Genomic DNA, 7,530 nt, shown 5'->3' with positions numbered 1-7,530 from the left:
ATTTTATACATAGTATTATTTTGAGATTCTGATATATTATTTACATTTATGTATAAAAGTAATACGCAAAACAAAAATTAGTAAGTTCGTTTATGTATGACATGGCATCTTCACAAAGAAGTGAACTAGACAACAATCCTAGATGTAAGTACGATATATATTTTTTTGTTTTGATTTGAATTTCTGTCACGATTATTTTACTTTAAAATCAATTATATTATTTACTAAAATTGGGGTGTTATAAACACCGTCACCTTAATGCTGATATTAATAATTACCGAAACTTCTTTATATTGAATTGGATTAAACCTACAAAATAATAAACAAATAAAGAGACGTGTGATTTTTTAATGTATCTAGAATTTAGATATTGATTGTAAGTTTTCCAACAAAAAAATAGTCAGATTCCTTTTATAGTAATTAAGGTAAATCAGAAGGTTTTATTTAAAAATATTTCATATAATCCTTGTCCAGCGATTCCGAATAATTACCAAAAAAGATAATAATTTTAAATAACAATAATTTTTCAGAGTTTGCCAATCATCTCATTTCCACCGATCATACTTTTAGTAAAGATACAGGGGTTAAAATTCTTCACCGTAGTAATAAAGGCAAAAAAAAAGATAATTTAGAAGCACTTGAAATCAGAAAATCCCTCAATAATAACTCTAGTATAATGAATAACCAAATTAATCTGTCTTATAGTCCTATTCTAGACATATTTCCAGTTAACCGCTCTGTTCTTCCTGGAATTCCCGTAATTACCCCTTCCACTTTGTCCACCCCTCCCTCAAACACTTAACATTTTTGTATATATATGTCAATATTTTGTGTAGTAGATCAGTTTTTAATATTCTCCTGACGAAGGAAGGGTTCTTCCGAAACCGGTAGAGTGAAAATAAAACTATAGTGGTCAAAAACAAATTTATGTGTTTTTTTATTGTAAAAAAAGATAAACTTGTCGAATTCCGCTGCACGCTCAGTACGCAAAAAATTATAAATAGCACTTGGTTTTAACTCAATTACTACAAGAAATACCTATTTATGTAGTGGGAGATGGTAAAAGACGCACTAAAGTTCCATTTTTTCTCAATCGAATTAAGTTTGAAGGTTATGAAGTACGCATAAATTATTAAAATATCACCCTAAAAACCTATTTTGTGCATGTTTCCTAACTTAAATAGTTGTCTCCATTAGATATTTAAGTTAAATGCAAGTGTAAAATATTGCGATAATCAATTAAAAAAAAAACTATTCTCATGGGTCTTTATTTCTGATAGCTGACATCACAATTAAAACAGCCGATGACCACTCGTCGTAATATTGAAATTATCTGGTTTCATAGGTTTTTAAAGTTCATGAATGTCACATCCTTGTTTTTATCACTCTGCCCATTGTACAATTAGTTTCAGGCAGCATGCTGCCAAAAGCCCCCAGGAGCACGATCACCAGCCGAGTGCGGGCACAGCGCAACTGCAAAGGGGACTCACCGGCCAGGACTAGCCTCAACACACCTGTAATGTACCCATCTTACTTGATTTCCTCCCCCCCCCCTCAACTATCTGGCAAAACTGCCAGAGTACCCAGGAGTATTATCACAAGCCGGGCGCGAGAGTTGCGCAACTCCAGTAATGTATTCGCCTCACTTGGTGCCCTTTCTTTCTGCCTTTCTCTCTTCCTCCCACAACTATCAGGCCAAACTGGCTCCCCAGAGTACCATGGTAGCTGGGCAACTCCTTGTCCCTGCTTTCATTGTAACTGCCTCAAATTGGTTCCCTTTCTTCCCTTTTCCCCTGGATTGTTTAGTAGGGCTTACGTTCAACATTTAATGTACTTCACATAGACTTCAAAATTAGATATAAGAACAGGTCGGAATAAGCAATAACTAAATAAATACCTGCTGCTTATCTTGCATAATGGATTTATTTGATAATAATATTTTATAAATGATACCTCACAAGAGCTCCCTTATTTGTTCAATATAAAGACAGGGGAACTATACCGCCACCCGGTCGTTTTTTTAATGTGTGTCTTGGAGAGACCCGGATGATATGAATGAGGAAAAACTGACTATCGGATGATATTTTTTTATGGCTTTTCCATCTTCATACCTCATGGAATGGGGTTTATTAGCGCGGTAGCCAATCTTCTTAAGAAAATATAATGTTATTTAACAGAAATTAATGTTATGGTTTCAGCACACTGAAAGATCGAGACCATCGTCTGTTTGTGAAGAACTGTTGAAACCTTGCCTTGCAACCAAAGAAGTAATTACATAGTAAAATATTTATTTATTTAATTATCGGAGAAAGCAAACACTTTGTGGCTTGTCATTATATAAACGAATTGCACTCACCCTTCTTCAGGACTCATTTATTTATTTATTCACGCCTTGAAGGCTTTTGCATTTATACATTGTTATAGGTGAGTTTGTTACATAACATAATACACTGAGTATGAACGATGTAAGCAGGTACAATACAAGTTATCATAGAAAGTTCTGTTGTACAAAGGAATTCAATAATTGTATACAATAGCAAAAGTACAAAATAAGTACCTCAGTACTATGAAAGTAGTTACAGAGTAATGTGTAGTAACTTTGTTGATATTTGTAAAAATAAACACGAACAGTTTTTTGTAAAGCATATTTGTATTTATCAAAATTAGTTAGTTAGTGTTTTACTGAACACAGCTAAATTAATACAGCGAAAAAAAATGCACATGAAGAGGTAAAAAAGATTTAAAGATATGTCGAAAGTTGTTGAAAGGAGTTCGATGAGTGTATTATCGTAGGATAATAACGTAGTTAAAGTAAGTTTATTATCATAATCATAAAAGTAATCAGAATTCAATAGTTTGTGGTTAAAGCACGTTTGTAATTAATCTTTATTACGCCCGATTGGACGTTTTACAGAACATAGATAAATCAATATAAAGATAAAATGTGCCATAAAAAAAATTTGACTGAATTTTACTTTGGACAATGAGTGGTGGCGCTACACATCGATTGAATTTGGAATTAAACTTGGAAATAGATCACAGAGAGTAATGATTAATTATAATAGTTCAAATAAATCAATTGTACATGGTGTTCCTCAGGGTAGTGTTCTAGTTCCAATTTTATTTTTGTTATAAACGACCTTTGTAAGCTACTGTTCTCTGGTACTTTCGTTGTATTTGCAGATGACACTGTTTTGGAATTTGCCGGTGATACATGTGATGAAACTTATGCTAAGTGCAAGGCGGGATTAAGGGCAGTCAAAATTTGGCTTAGTGAAAACCTGTTAACCTCAAACATGACCAAAACAAAATATATTACCTTTAGCATTTCCTCTGTAAATCAGCCATCTTTGGACCGATCCTTAAAAATATATTGTTGTGTGCAGGAGTGAAATTTTCAACCTTTGGAAAAAGTAGACAATATCAAATATCTTGGCTTAATAATTGATAGAAAGTTAAAATGGAATAAACATATTACTATATTAACAAACAAAATAAGAAAGCTAGCCTACATCCTCGATACTGTGAGAAATATAGTGGATATAGTTTCATTAAAAACTGTATACTATGCGCTTGTTCAATCAATACTTTAATATAATGTGAAATGTTGGGGTTCTTGTCACAAGACTACCCTAAAATTTAAAAACGTATGTATAAGTAAAGTTTTTTGTATTCGTCACAGTTATTAAGTAGTGAAAGTAAAATTATGTCAATAAGGCAGTTGTACATAATACAGGTTCTTTGTAAAATTTTCAGCAACATTGATGATACAGCCAATGATTACAACAAGTGCACTACACTAGATTGGGTTATTCTTTAATGTATCAGCCGGTGAATACCAGAACATCCTTTAGAAAAAGGAGTTTTTCTTATAAAGCTTCGTTGGTTTATAATATGCTCAGTGAAATTATAAAAACGTTAGGTTCTTTAAATATATTCAAGAAAATGGTAAAAAATTTCATAGTAGCTGAGAGTGGTGATTTTGGATTACCCATATCGTAGCTTCTGTAATAAATCACCTTTGAAACCCCATATTCGATATGATCCGTCTATGTATGTATTACTATTTTGATTAAATATAATTGTGAAGCTGCTCATCTCGACACAGAAATTCCTTAGTGAGATCAGCAGCGGAGGAAATAAAAAAGAATTTTAATGAATATTTTCAAAAGAAAACTTTTGTTTACAGAAAACATTTGTGGCGACCAATGAAGTGGCCCCCTTGACAGAAACAGATGATTTAACAGCTGCAGATGACGTAAAATGCAATATGAGTACGGTTTTCATTGTTTTGATACCAGCTTGTAGATTGTTTTCCTGGGCAGTTTTAAAAGTAATGCCATCGAATTTTAAATAATGATAAGTCCCAGTATTGCTATTTAAATAAATGTATTATTTTATAGTTGAACATGGCGGGGGAGATGAAGATATGATGTACCTGAATAAAACACAGGAATTCGAATTGCTCAAAAAGGATCTGGAGGAAAAGCAGGTAAGTCCTCACAAGCAACGAGCCATAATTAGCCCGGCCCGAGGAGGGACCGCGAGAGACAAAACAGTTTTTTACAATTTAGGAAGCAGGTGTGGGTACTGCCATGCATCCCCTCATCAAGTGCGTGGCGGGCAGGATCGAAAGAGACCAGTAGTAGACCAGGATAACCTTGATCTCTCCAGACGGACTCTCTCGACCCATTGCCTTGCACTGGGGTGGGAGGGATGGATTCATATTTTTTTCACTCCTGGATATACTGACATCATACCCTTCCTTCCCACACCTTTCTGTCCTTACCTATCTCTAAAATCCCTCCACATATCATCTCCAAAGATGAATTATTTTCCTCAGGGCCTTCTGAGTGGAAATTAAAAAGGCTCGATTACTTGAGTCGGCTTACTTAGCCATTAGTTTAAATAGGGATACATTTTAATACAAATGGTGTGTTGTTTCAGTCCACCATACTCTTGTTGTTTTCGTACTTGCATGAGCTACACGGAAAGATACAGGGCGCAGGGCGTGAAGTGCGCCCGCTGGAACCTGCTCTGCATCTGCTGGACCTTAGCCAAGTACTGCGAGGACCCCTCCCCATTGGTAACATACCTGAATCACACTCAATCACACTCTCCCTAAAGAACATGACTCACACTCACTTTTTCTCATTTACACCAAGATTCTGAAGTTCTCGTCATAAACATACGTATTTTGTCTCGCGGAATCTTACAATGTTGACATTAAATCAAATTTTAAAAAAATGTGTGAACATTTACTCCGCATGGATCAGCTCCCTGAAACCGTTCTAGCAATTTAGTGTAGAACATTGTCTCGAAACAAAAATACAAATGTCTAAAATCACCAACCTATAATAATTCCCCTTCAAGACTCTAATTGGCCAGGTACTATGTATGCCAATTTATCAAAATGTTTTGTTCATCATGCGGTTGGAGAGAATCTACTCGGAAGTAATGAATCTTCTCCATGTTTGCAGGGGATGGACTCGAGCTGTCTAACATAATAACAGAGCTGCCAGCGCAGCTGATAGCAGTGTGTCATGAAATATTGACTAGTCGAGACGCAGTCATTAATTTCTTGAAATTAATGGGATCTACTAACGTAAAAAATAATTTATATTTTTTTTTTGCTAAAAGAACCAGTTCTACCACATCATCTTAATCAATTAATGTTTCCAGGAAATTGGAAAAGCAAACCTCGCTAGTAAAATTCGCCAGTTCGGGGTGGAGAGTGAAAAGCTGTGCACGCTGGTTGACAACACTGTCCAAACAACTGATCGGAGTGTCCTGAACTTTTCCAAGAGAGTGTGTGAATTTGTGCACCAGGTAACCAAAACAAAATTTGCATTAAAAAATTATGTTTTAAGGATCAGGTGGAGATCACTGAGATGCAATAATATTTTTCAAAAGGCTCGACTGTCTCCATATCCTTGAAGAGCAAATGCAAATATGTTTAAATGCAACCTCCGAGCCACCATGCAGGTACTCGTATTTTACCCTGGTGATAATTTTAGGCGATGACTCTAAACTCCGAGAATGTCGTGCTGAAGGAAGAACAGCTTGAGTTGAAAACACAGTTGGAGCAGGCCAAGAAACAGAGCGGACGCGCCCTTGTAGATGGCCTCACCGCCAAGGCTAAGCAACAGCCCGCCTCGGTCATCAAAACACCTTTCCAGTACGGTGGAAAAAGAAAGGTATATTTTGTAATTTTGTATTCATGTTACTTACATTTGGGGAGGGAGGTGGGTTCAGGATTCTTGGACAGCTAGGCGCACTAATATTTCTATTCTGGATAAGCTAAGCATATCCATAATATGCAATCAACTGTATGCCTAAGATATTTGGGACAAGTAGCTCGCCACACTGAGAACTCGAAACTGCAGAAACTCATGGTCAATGGCCAAAGGGGATGCAGGAGAAACAGAGGAAGAAAACTGACGTCAGGTTCGCAAGGAGTGGATGAAATATTCACCAGGGAAATTTGTTTGCGGATCACGATCATCTGCAATGATGCAACTACTAAAGAACGAGTTTATTTTAACCCATTCAAATCATTGTTCGAGTAGTGTCTGTCTATATAGATATTTTTTTTTTACCTATACGGGTGGGTTGTTGTTCATCCTGTATATGTAATGTTCCAGATGGAAACAGAGAACGCCAGTGGGAAGGAAGATGTGTTGAAGAAACATCATGAACTGGAGTTGCGCGTACTCCGCACGCGCATCCGTGACTTAGAGCGCGAGCTCAAAGAGTTAAACTCCGCTCATGCAACGCAAAAAGAGATCTTGAAGACTCAGGAGGCAGAGGTAATCTAATTATGTTGTACATGCTTTTTGTAAAATGTTTAAAGCAACTCTCTGACATCACCTGAAACCGACCGACACCCCATCGCGGATAGATTGACAACTATAAATAAGGAGGTCATCTGATACAGACTCTTATGGGGCCAGTTCCAATCGAAAAAAAAAAAACTTCGAAAGTTTATGTTACTATGAAAACATAAAAACGGTCTAGGTACTGAAAATGCGCGTTCGCGCTTTAGGATAGTTTACTTGACTTCCTGAAATTTGTATTATGCAGGTCAAGCAGCGGGAGAGCCAACACGGGACTCTTCTTCGTTCAGTACGGGACCAAGTACGCAATGCGGAACAAAAAATGAATGCATTTGCTGAAGAGAGAGACAAACTTCATACCAGGTTTTTAGGACAAATTACACGGCAATATACTTAATATTTTTTAGCAATTTAACTCTAACTCTAAGGTGAACCATGTTGGACATGATTGCAGCCTTCAAAATGCGCAGGAAGAGGGAGAGAATTTACTATGTGGTCTGAAAGAAAGAAACGCGGACCTAGAGAAGGCTCTAGAGGAGCAAAAGGAAAAGACCGCCAGCGCTTTGAAGAAACTAGCAGCAGACGAAATAACAATGAGGGATTTGGCAAAGAAAAGTAGGTGCATCTTGGATCTAATAAGGATAAAGGGCAATGGAATGCAGACAAGTTGGTTTTCTTCATTTTCTCCACTAGC

This window comes from Hesperophylax consimilis, chromosome 4 (assembly GCF_061612785.1).
Source record: "Hesperophylax consimilis isolate HC1 chromosome 4, BYU_Hcon_1.0, whole genome shotgun sequence".
Lineage (NCBI taxonomy): Eukaryota > Metazoa > Arthropoda > Insecta > Trichoptera > Limnephilidae > Hesperophylax > Hesperophylax consimilis.
Note: the sequence above shows the minus strand (reverse complement) of the source record.